General features: G+C 46.3%; 1 protein-coding gene and 1 long non-coding RNA gene across 2 annotated transcripts in view; one reads left to right on the top strand and one right to left on the bottom strand.

Moving 5' to 3' along the window:
- LINGO1 (leucine rich repeat and Ig domain containing 1) overlaps nt 1-14496 on the bottom strand; it is a 512521-nt gene that overhangs the window by 29232 nt on the left and 468793 nt on the right. The window lies entirely within an intron of this gene.
- On the top strand, nt 2554-13494 carry LOC109280667 (uncharacterized). Its single transcript, XR_002087065.2, has 3 exons — nt 2554-4877; nt 7210-7275; nt 13233-13494. It is a non-coding gene; the product is annotated as an uncharacterized LOC109280667 (long non-coding RNA).

Genomic DNA, 14496 nt, shown 5'->3' with positions numbered 1-14496 from the left:
CCCTACGTTGAAGCCAATGGCCAAACTCTGACAGTGTCAGTGAGTCCAGGATCTGGGGGCAACAGTCCATGTAGGGGACAATGGGGCAATGCCCTTCATGTCTCAGGTTCTGAGTAAAACAGGCACTTAGAGGGAAAGCAATGGGGTCAAGCTCCGTGCAGATCACCTGGGATGGTGGTGGCAGGTAGAGATAAGCATTTGGTGGACAGAAGCTGTGAGCTCATCTCTACCATCTCACATCTTTATACACTGTACCTGGGAAGGAGCCACCCTCTGTTGTTCATTCCAGCCCTGTCTCTGACAGAAAGGGAGTAATCTGGTGACTGTGACCGACTCTCCAGCACCCAGCCCTTTGGTCTCCACTCATCCTGAGGACTCAAGTTCTGTTTGAATCAAAGGCTTATTTCCCTGCACCTGAATTTTCCTCCTCCATGTCCCTATGATGGTTTGATATCATGAAAGCACACAGATGCTGCTGGCTAAACCCACTTACTGTGCAGGATGCTGCACCAAGTATCTTAGGTGCCATCTGGCCAGCTGTGGGTGGGAAACATTTTAGGGTAAGGAGGATTAAAAGTGAAGAGGAATGGCAAGGGGAAAGAAAATGGAAGATGGCAGGCAATAGATATTAGGGAAGAAATGAAGAGAGAGCAGCAAGCAATGCGAATTCTGCTTCCATCCAGGTAACTCGATGGGGATTTTTGCTGCTGACTCTAATAAGAGCAGATTGGGACCCCAATGAGAGGAGAGGTGGCAAGTGAAAAAGAAGTGGGTCATGGTGGAAAGAGAGGCTAGGGTGAGGAATAGGGATAGAGAAGAAAATACAGCCCCAGAGAGAAAGAGAGAAATGGAGGGAGAGAAACCAAAGAGCGCAGAAGTGGAAAAAGCTGAGATAAGGCAGAAAAAAGAGAGAGAGGAAAAAATTGCCTCTGAAGCAGAGATAAGAGAGGGAGGGTAGTTAGGGAGAGAAGGAGTGAAATTATGTGTGATAAGTGCTGATAAAAGAGGAAAATGAGCAACAAACTGAGACAGATGCAGCTAGAGGCAGTGCAAGGCAGTTGGGTTGGGGCTGGCAGAGTCCCTTCTTGCAGGGGGGCTCTGGCTGCTGTCCTCTGGAAAGCAGCACAATAAGGCGGCACAGATCAGGGGGGCTTCACTCACCAGGTAGCACTGGGAGCAGAGCCAGCCAGGGGCTGCCTTGCACATGAAGGCAACATTCCCTTCCCTGAATGAGGGGAAATCCAGTGCCTCTGCTCCCTGCCCTCTCTTTGCTCTTGCTTCCCATATCTTTCCTTGTACAATGGGTGCTATCACCTCCATCTGCACCATCCCTTCCTCTCTCTTTATGGACAGGGTCTGAGGTTGAAATGGCCTTGTGCCCCCTCAGGCCTTCAATGGCAAAGAAGTAATACAAAGCCTCCTGGGAATATGAACCACATAGAGCTTGGGTGGAAAAGGGAGACAGGGTTGGTTGATGGAGCTCCCTGGGCATGAGCAGGAAGGAAGTGTCAGGGGGAGTGGTGGGGGCAGGGGAGGGAAGCAAGAAGGGCACTGGTGAATCCTGTTTCATGAATGGAGGCTCTGAGACTGCCCAGCTCCATTAAGGGACACTTAAGTTTTGGATAAAGCCATTGGCCCTAAACCAGGCCTTCTTGTTTGCCAGGCTCTAAGTCATTTTAACAGCAGGCTGCGAATGGGGTGGCTTTTGGCTTTCAGGGCCAGGGAGGCGGTAAGTGCTTCAAGCCGACTGGCAGAAATGGCGGGGGCCTCCAAGGCCTTATCTGCAGTTATAATAAAGGGTATTGAGCAGCCACAGGGATTTATGTGTGGGCCAAGGAGCCCCCGGTCATAAATGTCTCTCTTGCATGATGCTCATAACTCTCATCCTTACTCGCAGAGAGAAGGGAAAAGCTGGTAATTTTCTGCATTCCCTCCATGTGGGAAAGGGGACAAAGGAGCAAACCCAGCAAGGAGGGAGGGGAGTGGGCTGGGGGGAGAGCGATACTGGGCAAGGAGGAGAGAGAGACTAGGGAGGGTATGCAGGGAGATGCCTGGTCCTGCTCCCAGATATATCAATGGGAACAGAAGCAGGGGCAAGGAGATGCAAGCGGGTCAAGAGAAAGTGGGGAACAAAAGAGAGGGAGGAAGGAGAGAAGGCAAAGACAGGAGCGTGACAAGGAGATGTGGGAGAGAGAATGATGAGGGTGAAGGGACAGCACTAAGGAGAGAGCCAAGGAGAAGGGAAAGTATGTGGTGTGAGAAGGGTAGGATCTTATTGCTAGAGGGAGAGACAGCGCCTAGGCTGTATGATGAAGCAGAGCGGGTCTCAAAGCATGAGGGAGCCAGTGGCCAGCAATGCTGGGCACTGACATGTCACTAGATATACTGCGGGCTCTCTCGGGTGCATTGGGGAATCCTGTGGCCTCCAAATACCTGCTAAGGATGCATACACTTGGGTCTCTCTGGCTCTTGAGAAGGGGGTGGGGGATGGGACTGATCCAGGGGACATGTCTATTGTACCACTCAGGCTTTCCTATGGGATCCCTCAGTAGCTTCCTACAGGGGACTTGGGAGCCCGAGGCTGGAGGAAGGATTGCTGTGGGAGATCAGAAGCTGTAGGGACTCACTTTGGGTAGTTGCACTAAGAAGTGGTGTGGAAGTAAAATGGTGGGTTTACAGGACATGGAGTAGGAGCAGAGACTCTCATCAGTGGGAGCTGCTGGCTACAGGGAGAAAGCAAGTGAGCACAAGGGCTTTATCAGGCCAACAGCTCTAGTCTGCACATGAGCAGGATTGCTGTTGTGGCCCTGCTAGCCTCCCTTCTTCCTGAGGCCCAGGTCCCCAAGGGGATTTTGGAACACTGAAAACAGTGAGCATGTGGTGCCTTGATGCCCCTGAACACCTGGGCATGAGTCTAGCATACAGCTCACCTCACTGCCTGTTGGCGAGAGCAGCATATCGTTAATGGATGGAGCGAGACCCTGTTGACTCCAGTGCCCGATGCTCAGTCGCTGACGTCTGTGACCTTGCAGCCGGCTGCTGCTGTTCTCATGTGCTATACATGACAATGCAGCTGGCGGCAGCAGTGGCAGCAGCACGTTATGGCCTGACATTCATAGACATTTTTTTTTTAAATGATGCATGTAAATATTGCCAAATTGCAGGGAACAGTGAGCTACTTGAGATGAATATTTCTTCCTGCAGCTTAGACTGAGCTATGCCAGCTCTGTCCCCTTCACCTGGCTCACTGGACCACTCAGATAAGTAGTCCCCTTGGGACAATCCCAGTGTTATGGCTTTGGCTGAACCAAAGTATCAGCCCTCTCCTCATTTGTGTCTCAGCTGTGGCCCTGCTAGAGCTGGTTTCAATGTGTGTTTGGATTTCTGGCCCTGTGGATAAAAGGCAGGAAGGACAACGTTCGTGCAGAGGGAGAATCAGAATCACCTGGTTCAGGAGGGCACATCTCCTTCTCCTTCTGTGGGAGGACATTTGGTCCAGCATGATTGGGGCGTAAGACAAAAAAAAGCATCATCTGAGCATGGGTGCAGTCGTGGTGATGGGAGCAGTGATAGCGGCAGGAGGGGACTTGTCTAAGTGGCCAGGAAGGGCCCTTGCAATCCCCCAGCAAGCGAGCACACTGCTTGAGGCTGACAGGACCCAGCATTGGAACTTCTGCCCTGACAGCAACATTGTGGAGCAGAGCCCAGATGTGCCGGTGTTGACATCATGCTCTGCCATATGGGGCTCCTGGGTCCTTGGCACCCACCAGGGAAAGACCTGATGAGCTTCTGCAAATTATAAGATGAGAGAGCAAGGAAATGATTCACGCACAAAGCCCCAGACTCCCCCCTACAACCATTAGTGCAGGGAGGGGCATGTGGGCTAGAGGCAGTGTTGTGAAGGGACTGGTTCTGCTCATGTCTGAGACTCAGATGCCCCGTGTGGGTTTTCTCTTCCTTCTGATGGCCCTTGTCAGCCATGCTGTTGTTTATGAAGGGTCTCTTTTTGCCCTGCAGCTGCTGGAGGCTCATCATTACCAATTTTCTCGGTGACGAGAAGGAACCCATGGGGCCAATCTCATCCTGATGCAAGTAGACCTAGCATACAGCACCACCTTTCATTTTCTTCTTCACAAGTTTCAGGGTTCCCAAGAAACCTTTTTTTTTTCTTTTTCCCTGGTGCAAAAGCGGTGTCTTGTCTTGCAATCTTTGTGCTAAAAAGGTGTGAGAGAAACAGAGAGGGACCCCTGGCAGGGAACCGTGGATAAAGATGAGCGGCAGGAGCAGGAAGGCTCGCTTGGTAAAGAATGCCTTTCTCATCTTCCTTTGTTCGGTTTCTTCCTAATGCTCTTCTTCTCTCATTAATGGTAGTGTATTTTTTTTTCCTTGTTCAAATAAAGCAGTCAGAACAGATGTGCACACGCAGTCACAGGCTCACAGGAGCACACATCCAGCCAGACATACACACGTGTGCACACATTCACACGTGCACAGAGCGCTGCCCCTCGCTTCCCTGTCCCTGCTGCCTGCTGATTAAACTGCAGTACAACTAAATCGTAAATTTCAGCCAAAGAGTTTTATTTTTCTCTTCACAGTCAAGAAAATTACCCAGACGAAGGAGCCCGGCCCACTCTGAGCCGCTTTTCTGCTGCTCCCTCTGTCTCCTTTAATCACACAGTGGTTGCAAAAGAAAAATTACCCAGTTCACAAAGCGCTGAAGATTAAAAAGTCAGTGCGGATAATAAACCGTGTGGCAGGGGAAGGATCCAGTCAGCATTGGCTAACCTGGATAACGAGGCATCGTTAGCAGCTCAAGCACTGGCACCAAAAAAGCAGTTTCCAGCTCAGAGGACTGTTTTATTGTCTCGAGGGTGAAGGTAGGCTGCTGTCTGTCAGCGTGTGCATGCGCGCGTGTGTGTGTGTGTATGCATGCATCTGTATGCCTGCGTGTGCATTTCTGTGTGCACATTCTAGGGTCCATCAGGACGTTGTTCACTTTTGTTTAATGTGATTTTTCCGTATTTGCAAAATACCTGTAGCTGTTTACTAGGAAGCTGGGCTTAGACGAGCAGGCTTAAGCCCCAGCTGGCTCACAGTGAAGGCAGTGGCTGAATAATGAGTGCAGCATTGGCCTACCACAACTACCATTGTAGCCAAGCCTGCACCATCAAGTGCAGTCCCCTGCGTTGGCAGGCAGTAATTTACCCAAGGAGTCCCTCCCAGACAAAAGCTGTTTTTCCACACATCCCTCCTCCCCACAATAACTGCAAGGTATGATACCTGGAACAGCAAACACCCTACAGCATGCCACAGGTACAAGCAGGGATAACGAGGGCACTGTCGGTGTCCTGCCTCTGTCATGGCAGGGAAGTAGTTGGTATTGGGAGTTCCCATAGCAACTTCCTTCCTGAGGGAAGGCGTAGGTACGGTACAGAGCAGATGTTTGGAGCCTCCTCTGCAGCCTGGCCATACAGCATGAGTATGCAAAGAGAGCAGGGCTGTGACGGGCAAGGTGATACACAAGAAGGTGACACTCCTTATTCATCCTTTGCCAACTGGCCCCGCTCCCTGTCTGTCTAGCAACCTAATCTAGGCCCTTATCCTTCTGGTATAGGCAGCCTCTTAACCACTCGGAAATGCTGGGGTCTTTCTCCACAGCCCCATAATGGGATAGAAACTTGTCATTTCTTTCTGGGATCAAGCCTACACCTGCACCTTTCATTTCATCCAGGCCCCCCAAACTGCCACATGACTGTACACCAGTCTGTGACCTGTGCTGATTAGGACAAGACCTTGATGGAGGCAGACAATCCCTTTCTGCCTATGGTGGGCTTCTTAGCCCCATCCTCTGAGCTACGTGGTACCCATCCCTGTCAGCAATAGTGTCTTGAACTTGCTAGACCTGGTCTCTGCCTGCCTGGTGGACCCTACAAGCCTCTTTTATTAAGGGCGTGGAGTCAGAGCCCTAACTGGGAGGGGAGCTGGCCATTTCATCCCTTGCATTCCCAAAGTGTGAGTGAGCTGTGGCAAGACTTTGCCCTGCTGAGTCAAGGCTGCCCCCCCTGTACAGCAGTACCGAGGGAGGAAGTTCCTGTCCCTTGCCCTGTCAAAGCGGCATTGCCAGTGAGGCCTGCAGCAGGGAAAGCTGCACAGCTCCCTGTGATCATACTGCTTATCTCTGATCAGGACAATAAATCAGAGCCTGATGGAGCACTGTGTTAGAGATGTTATTAAGATCTTGTAAAGAAATTATTGGGTACTCAAGCAACACCTCCTAGCATTGCAAGGAGCTGGGTCACACAGCAATTGTGTTGCACAGCCCCTACTGAAAAGGATTTGTCTCTCTCAGGTGGAGAAAGCCATCTCCCAGCCTGATACCACTTGGGGCTCTGGGCAACCTTCCTCCTACCCAGCCGCTGCAATGCCCTTGCTTGAGTACACCCCTCTTCCACCCACCCATCACTGCTGTTACCAGGGCAGTTCCCCTTCAACAGAGCTGCAACACTGTCCTTACCTTAGGTACTGGGAATGACCCTCAGCCTCTCTGCTGGACATGGCCTGCATTGGTTCTGGTAATGCTCCCATCCAGTCACAGCCTACCCTTACTGTAGTGCCCCCCCGCCCCCCAGCTGTGGCACTGTCCTGTCTCTGGGAACCCCCACCCACCCTGCTATATCACTGCCCTTAGCTTGGTAGCCCTCACCTACCCAGCCATGGTGTACTGCATTTACCCTGCAGTCAGCCACAGCACTGCACTTTGCCTGAGAGCCCCAGTTCAGACAAAACACTGCACTGGGAATCCTACTCGGTTAGCCACTGCATGGCACTTACTCTGGGAGCCCTCTACTCAGCCAATACAAAATACATATACTCCTGGAGAATTTCCTCAGCCATGTCCCTGCATTCCCCAAGCACTGGCTGTGCCGAATCGGAGCATGGGCAGACAACACAACTATACCAGTTTTGAAAGGGAACAACGTACCACAGTTCAAGTGGATCCATTTCATGTGTTCGCTCTGTGCCACCATCAGTGGATGCTAAACCATAGTGATTTAGCAGCTGTTTAAACTGGTGTAAATTGCCCCACTTTAGCTTCCATTTTTGCAGAGGTTTGAAAAGGTCACAATGGATCACCTGAGTGTACCACAAGAAATAAGGCCTCCTTCTCCTTTAAACTGGTGTGATTATTTTGTCCATCCATGCCCTCAGGTGCTCTCGAGCTGTGAATGGTGGAGAATGGAATTGGACGTGTACCTGCCATGTCCCCTGAGAAAGGTAAGCTTATTTCTGCTGGCTTTAGCCTATATTCTAAAGTAGAGGATATGTTTTGCAACACATCTATATTAACTTGCAAACTCCCCAGTACAACACTAAGAGAATCAAATTAATCATTTGTATATATGGTTGATAGCGTAAGTAAGGGAAGAAAGGGAAGAACCTAAAAATCAACACTACCACCAGTCATTTACAACCTTTCCCTGCAAAGTTTTGGGACTAGCAGCCAGCATCTTCAGTGAATTTCACTTTTGTTTCTTCACATACACACTTCCATATGCATGAACTCATGGACACATCTTTCAGATCAATACTCTCTGCAGTTTGGCTTTCAACTGCAACTGAAAAAAGATCTGCCAGCTGAGACTGAGCCATTGTAGAGCACAAATATGTCTTTATAAGCTTAAGTTTTGAAAAACTGCACTCCCTGCTTGTAACAGATGCAGGCAAGGTTAGCAGAATTCTGAGCGAAATGGATATGTTTAGAAACAAGGACAAAAGCTTACTTTTGCACAGAAACTCCATTGCAGCTCCTGAATATGTTCCAGATTTCAGCTGCCTGCCAAGATCTAGCAGTTCATTGAACAAATTCCTGGGCATTTATGGCAGAGGACTTTTCTTTACTACACTGCCCATCTTGTAATGTTTCACTTAAACGGATGTGCTGCTGTTGTGGGGCATCTTCAGTGTTTCTGAGCGATTGTATAAAAAAATCCAATAGCTTATATTGGACCTTCAGCTGTGAAAAATCTTTCTTCCACTAACTGTATGCCAATATCCAAAGCAAAATAGGGAAAAAAATGAATTTCTGGTTCTTTTCTTGATCAGATTCATCTCTTTCTTCACAATCAAACATTTTCTTTCTGATTCATCCTCTAATTTGTTTTATTCATTTATTTATTTATTGTTGTGAGACAGTAGCTTTGCTTTCCAGCTCATCAGTCTGTTCCTTAGCATCAGTAAAGACACTTGTGAATCCTTTAGCAGAACAGGTAGTTTACAGGAAAACCTCTGAGGCTGTGCATCCAAGCTGATGCCTAGTTTGTTAAATATCCAGTTTGACTTCTAAAAACATCTTACTTATGGTGCTGAGTTCACAAAGTCTAGTTATAGGCCAAAGTGCCACAGGGTAAGGACTTATATTTGCAGATTTTGTGAGGCAATACCTTGGTATAACTTTGAGTTTTAGTTCCATTAGGTTTCAATTATTGGTTACTAAAATTTGACATTTATAAACCTATGAAACTTGGTATGGAAATATGCAGATTAGCTTTCCCGTCTTGTTCCACCTAAGGGGTGCTGGAAGCAGGTTGGTGACATGTTGACCCAGTACATATTGGCAAGGTGGGGAGGCTGAAAAAAAAGTATCAACCCTTTCAAGCACATTGAAAAATCCTGTAGCTCCAGTGTGGTGTAACTTGAGTGCAGGAATCCTGCAGAGGATTTGCTTTGCATAAGAGGAAAAGAATTCACTTGTGAAGGTCCCTCAGTCCCTTTTGAACTGTTCTGTGTTTATTTGCCCTCTTGTGGTAACCTTAGCCTCAGATCCTTGAGTGAGATTCCCATGTGTTTTAATTGTCCAAGGAAAAATTCTGTTGTTCCACTACCAGTGGACCATGTCACATTCAAGAAATTAACATGTTTTTAGATCTTAACTCTGCCTTTTTTTCATCTCAGTTGCTTCAATCATTGTCATCTGCTCTTGTTTGCTAATGTCTTCAGCACAGTCGGTTCCAGTAGACTAGAGCTAGTGCTTGGCAGCGTTCAAGGTAGAAAGAATTTTCTTCTCAGCTCTGTTCCAAGAATTTGAATACTTCATTTTGAGTTTTTTTGCCCATGTAATGATAATGAATTTCCTTTGCAGCAAGTCAGTGGAAACTCCCTTTTAGCAGAAGGTCATATTTCTTGAGAAACACCACAAATTAAAAAAAATTTCCATGGGCAGATGAACAGGATTTGTCTGTTGAACTTCCTAGGGGAATATTTTACTTTCCATGCAGCCTGATCAAATAAAAAGGGCCTTCTAAAATAGCTTGCCAGTGTTTTGTTAGAAAGCTAATTTGGTGCCGGTGGTCTTTTAGTAATCATGTGATCTTGGTTCAGTCTAATTCCTAGATCTTTCCCCCACATGACATTTAATCTGCCAATTCTTTGTTTTGCTAGAATACTTGATATGTTTTTTCCAATTTCACACACAATTTCTGATTAAAGCAGAATCCCTGGAGTTAAAACATTTGCAGCAGAAGCAATAACTGGAATCAGCTGAAATGGGACAGAGGAACCAGTTTTGCTTTATGCATTCCCCTTTCTCTGGCATGAAGAGCGAAAGCTGAAATTTACAATCTAGAGGAAAATCATTAGGTTTTATTTGCCCCGGCCCAATATTCACAAGCCAAAAGAGAACAATGTTCTTGACTACGATTTGGCAGGATTATTCAAAGCATCACTACTCTGCATTCGCCTCTGTAGATTCTTCCATATTACTTGAATAATGGTGTAATCGTATTTAGATATTATTGCTTGAAGTCAGACATCCACATGGATCTACCTCTATGGTGACAGCTTTTGCTTACTGTTCTCTTGTTTCAGACCTATCAGCACTATTAGAAGAGAGAAAACCTTCTTTCTTAAGAAGGTTATTCTCTTCAGTAGGACCACTGACATTTTGGTTGGAGGAAGATTCATGACTTGAAGATCCAGTTGGAAGGAAAACAGTGGAATTCAGAAATCTGAAAAGTGCTAGATTTTATTTCAAATTTTTGGCTTTTCTTCCCACTTTTCTTTACTTATGTCCAAAAATTCATGTCAGTCTGGTTCTTTTTCAGTTTCAGCTGTGGAAATGTATGTAATCCTTGAAGACCACTAGCTGACTGTACACCAATATAAACTAACCTAAAACTTCTAAACAACCAGTTAGGAAGTTTCTCATCCAAATAGAAAATACTGCCTATCACCTGCTGTGGTCCAACAACATTGCCAATTTGCCAATTTTATTAGAAAACAATTACTGTTGGTGAATGATAAATACAGTATTTCATGCTGTTTCCCACTACCACTGTCTTCCTGTGGCCAGCAGCAGCCTATGTCACCTACCCTTAAAGTCAGCCTAGAAGCAGGTATTTCCTGAAGGTTTCCTGGGACAGGGCTTGGCTCTCTGCAGTGAAGGGGAAGGGCTCATGTAGTTACCCCAGGACAGTGAGAGAAATTACTGGACAGCCATTGGCTAAATGCTTTTGCCAGTTTTGTAATACTTTGCACTTGACTATGAGGATTTAAAACACTTCACAAAGCTTTGTCTGTTACCTTCATCATCCATGTGAGGAAATGAGGCCCCAGGTGATTACTGTGAGCCACACAACAAAACCATGGCAGCACTGGGTGTAGAACTAGGGTTTCCTGACTCTGACACTCCTCTCCTTCCTTCTATCCCCCACGCTCTAGTAGATGGCCCTGGCAGCTGCCTGGGAGCATAGAGGGAGAACATCTTCAAGTAGTTAATGCTCCTGTCTACAGTGAAGGCCCTTCTCCAACTATTGCAAACCACACAAACATAAGAACAGTTCTCATACAAGCATAGATGGGATCAGCAAGTACAGTTCTGCTTGGTGCTTTGTAATTGCTAGTCCAGACCATTTAGGCTTCACCAGCTAGTTCTACATCTAGAAACAGAGGCCTGCATTTTCCAAAGTGACTAGTGATTTGTAGGTACCCAACTTCAGGTCCCTGAAAGGACCATGAGTGGGCATGTCCCTCCTTCTAAACATGAGGCCCTGCCAAAGGACTTCACAGTGGATCCCAGCAGAATCTGATGCTCCCCAGATCACAAGCAATCACAGCAACCTAGATGAGTCATGCCAAAGTTTGGCTGGAAGAGCAGCCAGATCTGACATGCATGGGGTTGGGGAGGAGACCAGACCCCAGTGATTAGAAAAACAGCATGTTAGGAAGTCATTGAAAAGCTACAAACACTTATGTATTGTATCACGAGACCTCATCTGTGATCTTGAACTGCTTTTCCCGCCCCCAACAGCCTTTAGAATAAAGGTCAGAGACTGCTCATAATGTTTGGGTACCAGTTGTAAAGTGAGAGCAGCATAGGGCAAGGAACTACTTACAGATGAAAACCCAACAAATAATACTTTATTTTTTAGTAAGCTTCTTTATAACAGCAACAGATCTTGATTCCATCCTTTGATTGCAGGGACACTAATGTCTGTAGCAAATGAACTCCTTGGGCTTTGTATTTTTTGTGTGTGTGTGTGTTGAATTAGGCCTTTTAATTACAGTATTAAAAAGGATAACTGGAAGTCAATTAAAAAGCCCTTTCAAATTGCCAGTATTAATAGCCATCCAGGAACAGGGAGACCAAGGCACCTGTCTGCAAATGTCTCATTCTGCTGCTCTGATGGGCTGATGATTTACTTGTTCTGTGTCTGGGAATGCAGACTAAAATAGAGGTGCACACTTATTTTTATGGCACTATAAGGCCTTTCTGGCTGGGGCATGGCAGAGCTGTACAAAGGAGGTGGGGGAGTTGCTTATGCTTGCTCCCCTTCCTGGTGCTCTTGTGCAAGGGCTAGTAACACCCTGGCTGTTCTGTCTGCATCCCCATCCCCCCGCCTTGAACTAAGCATTAATGTCCCCCACACACAGACCAGGAAAGTGAACACTGAGAGGAAATGTGTCTTATTTGAGGTCATTGTGCATGTCAGTAGCAGAGTAGCTAATCCAGCTCAAGGGTCTTGGGTAGGTCAATGGACTGGAAAGAAACTGACAGGACTTTTCAATTCGATCTGGTTAGTTCTTTTTTTCTAGCATATAATAAGACCACTGCCAAATGCAGTTTGGGTTGAAACACGATTGGAAAAGGTCGAAATGTTTCATTGCAACATTTTCCAAATGGAAGTGATTCAAAACAACCTTCCCATTTCAAAATGGCCCCAATTTTAAATAGGTGTTAAGCAACCTGAAAACAAAACAAAATGCTTTCTTTGGGGTTGATTTAAATACTGGAGGAAAAGAAATAACGAGCCCTAAGAATGCTTTGCCCAATTGTTTTAGTTCACGCAACACCCTGGAAAATTTGTTATTAGCCCAGCTTTGCTCTCACTTGCAGTGTCCCTTGGGTTTGGTCATTACAGTACCTTTCCTCCCCAAAGAATTCTTACATGTTCTGCAAATCCCACATCAAGAATCAGCTCATTCACCCTGGAAATGCATTACAACAGCACACAGGGGGCAGAGGCTCAGACAGGAAGGATAGCAGAACTGCCTGAGACTGCAGCAGGGAGACGCAGTGGCCTGGACATGAAGCAGACCCTAGGACGCCCTCTAACTTGGTTATACTGATGGAGACCATTAGCACAGCATATACAGCTGGTAGAAGTGATATTTTTTTTTGTCTAGCTAAGCCATGAGCTGCTGGAGGCAGAGTGGGCCTGCAGCACATGGGAAGATTTTTTGGTCTAATGTTCTGAGGAACAAGGAAGCCAAAATCATTTCTCATCACTTCGAACCATCTTGCACTGGGCCTAGGTCAAACCCTAGTTCTGAACATTTCTTGCCTTTGACAAACTTCAGACCTAGCATCCAGCTCTGCCATGGACTCAGCCAGCCTCCCATACCTATTACCTCTAATCTTCAGTTTGATCCTGAGGGGAGTTTTGGATCCAAATTTAAGGCTGTCCACACTTTATTGGTGGAGGGGTACTGGTGTATTATACTGCCACTGCGCCCTGCATATGGATGTGACTGTCATGTTAAACCTGGTCTTTACAGTGGGATAGTCACACCCCCTTTGAGATTATTTTAGTCTCCCCATTCTCCAATAATGAGATGACACTGGCCAAAACATGGTTTTGCTCCTATAACTGTGTCTGTACTAGGAGCCTGTGCCAGCAAAGCTATGTCAGACTGGGCTCAATCTCATTATAACCTCGCTTCCTTTCCCTCCCCAGACTGGCAGACATCGGCCAGAAGAAAATCACATGGATGGAGAAGACCCTGGAGGAATACTAGACAGTTCCAATCAATTATTGGAAGTTTGTAGCAAGTGCTGCTGGGAAAACTTGTAGGTGGGTAAAACTATATCATCTAGCAGGAAACAGCAAGAACTTTGTCCACATGAGACCTGGGAATATTTCAAAGGCAAATTGCATCTTGTAAAATTAATTTGGCACATATAGCTCTTTTGTAAGCCAGATAGATTTGTTTCATAGTCCTGAGAACAATAATAAATAGTAATCATCAATATTTAGCATGTCTTTAGCACCTTTCATACAGCCTTTTGTTCTTTTGTCAAAGGCAGGTTGGCATGATATCTCTATTTTACAAACAGGGAAACAAGACAGAAGAAGTGAAATGATCTGCTCAGGGTCACATAATGAGTAAAGCTGGGATGAATTCTATGGTTTGCTTCCTGCTTCTGGTTAGGATTTCATGGCTTTATTTGTATGGCATCTAAATGTACAATCATGATGCAGGAAATGCAGGGAAATGGAATGCACTTACCCAGGGTTAATGTCCCAATTGTGAAAAGGGCCATAGGATTTTTAGTGACTGCAAGTGCTTTGTGCTTTAGTTGGGTAGTTTCCATGAGACATGTGCTAGGGAGGAGCCCTCTCAAGATACACTGGACCTTTCTTTCATTCTCTGGGGTTTGAGTATGGCCCTATGGTAAATATCAAGTGGCAGAAGTCATGCTGTGGTAGAAGCCTAGTGACATCTCTGTGAAGGGTGAATAATCTAGAAATAAGCAGGCATGAGATACATAGGGCCTTGGAAAGTTCTAACAAACTTAGGAATAATACACCAATAATAAACATCTCCTCCAGCACCACATCAAGGATGCGATGGAATGCAAGAGAGGGGGAAACAGCTGATGATTAAATACTAGACTCTAAGGTCATGACTGAGAAAGAGACAACTTTGTCCCCTTGCTATTGGGTTCCCAGTAGCTTAGGTCCCAAATAGAATGACTTCGCAGTCTCCTTAGATATCATAAAGCAACCCAATAAATCAGCATGGTTTGTTTAGGAAAGGACTGAAACAGAGTTGAAGACTCCATATGAGGATTGAGCTGCACTGTCAGAGGAAGCCTGGGACTGGGATTTCAGACAAGTCAGGGTTGTAGTACATTCAAGTCTGCTAAGGTGCAGTGGAGGATAGAGCAGGTCAGGGCCCAAGCACATTGGAGTTTTCAGTAGAAAGGATGCTGAAAGC

The sequence above is a fragment of the Alligator mississippiensis genome, chromosome 11 (genome assembly GCF_030867095.1).
Source record: "Alligator mississippiensis isolate rAllMis1 chromosome 11, rAllMis1, whole genome shotgun sequence".
Lineage (NCBI taxonomy): Eukaryota > Metazoa > Chordata > Crocodylia > Alligatoridae > Alligator > Alligator mississippiensis.
Note: the sequence above shows the minus strand (reverse complement) of the source record. Positions and strands in the feature narration are given on the sequence as shown.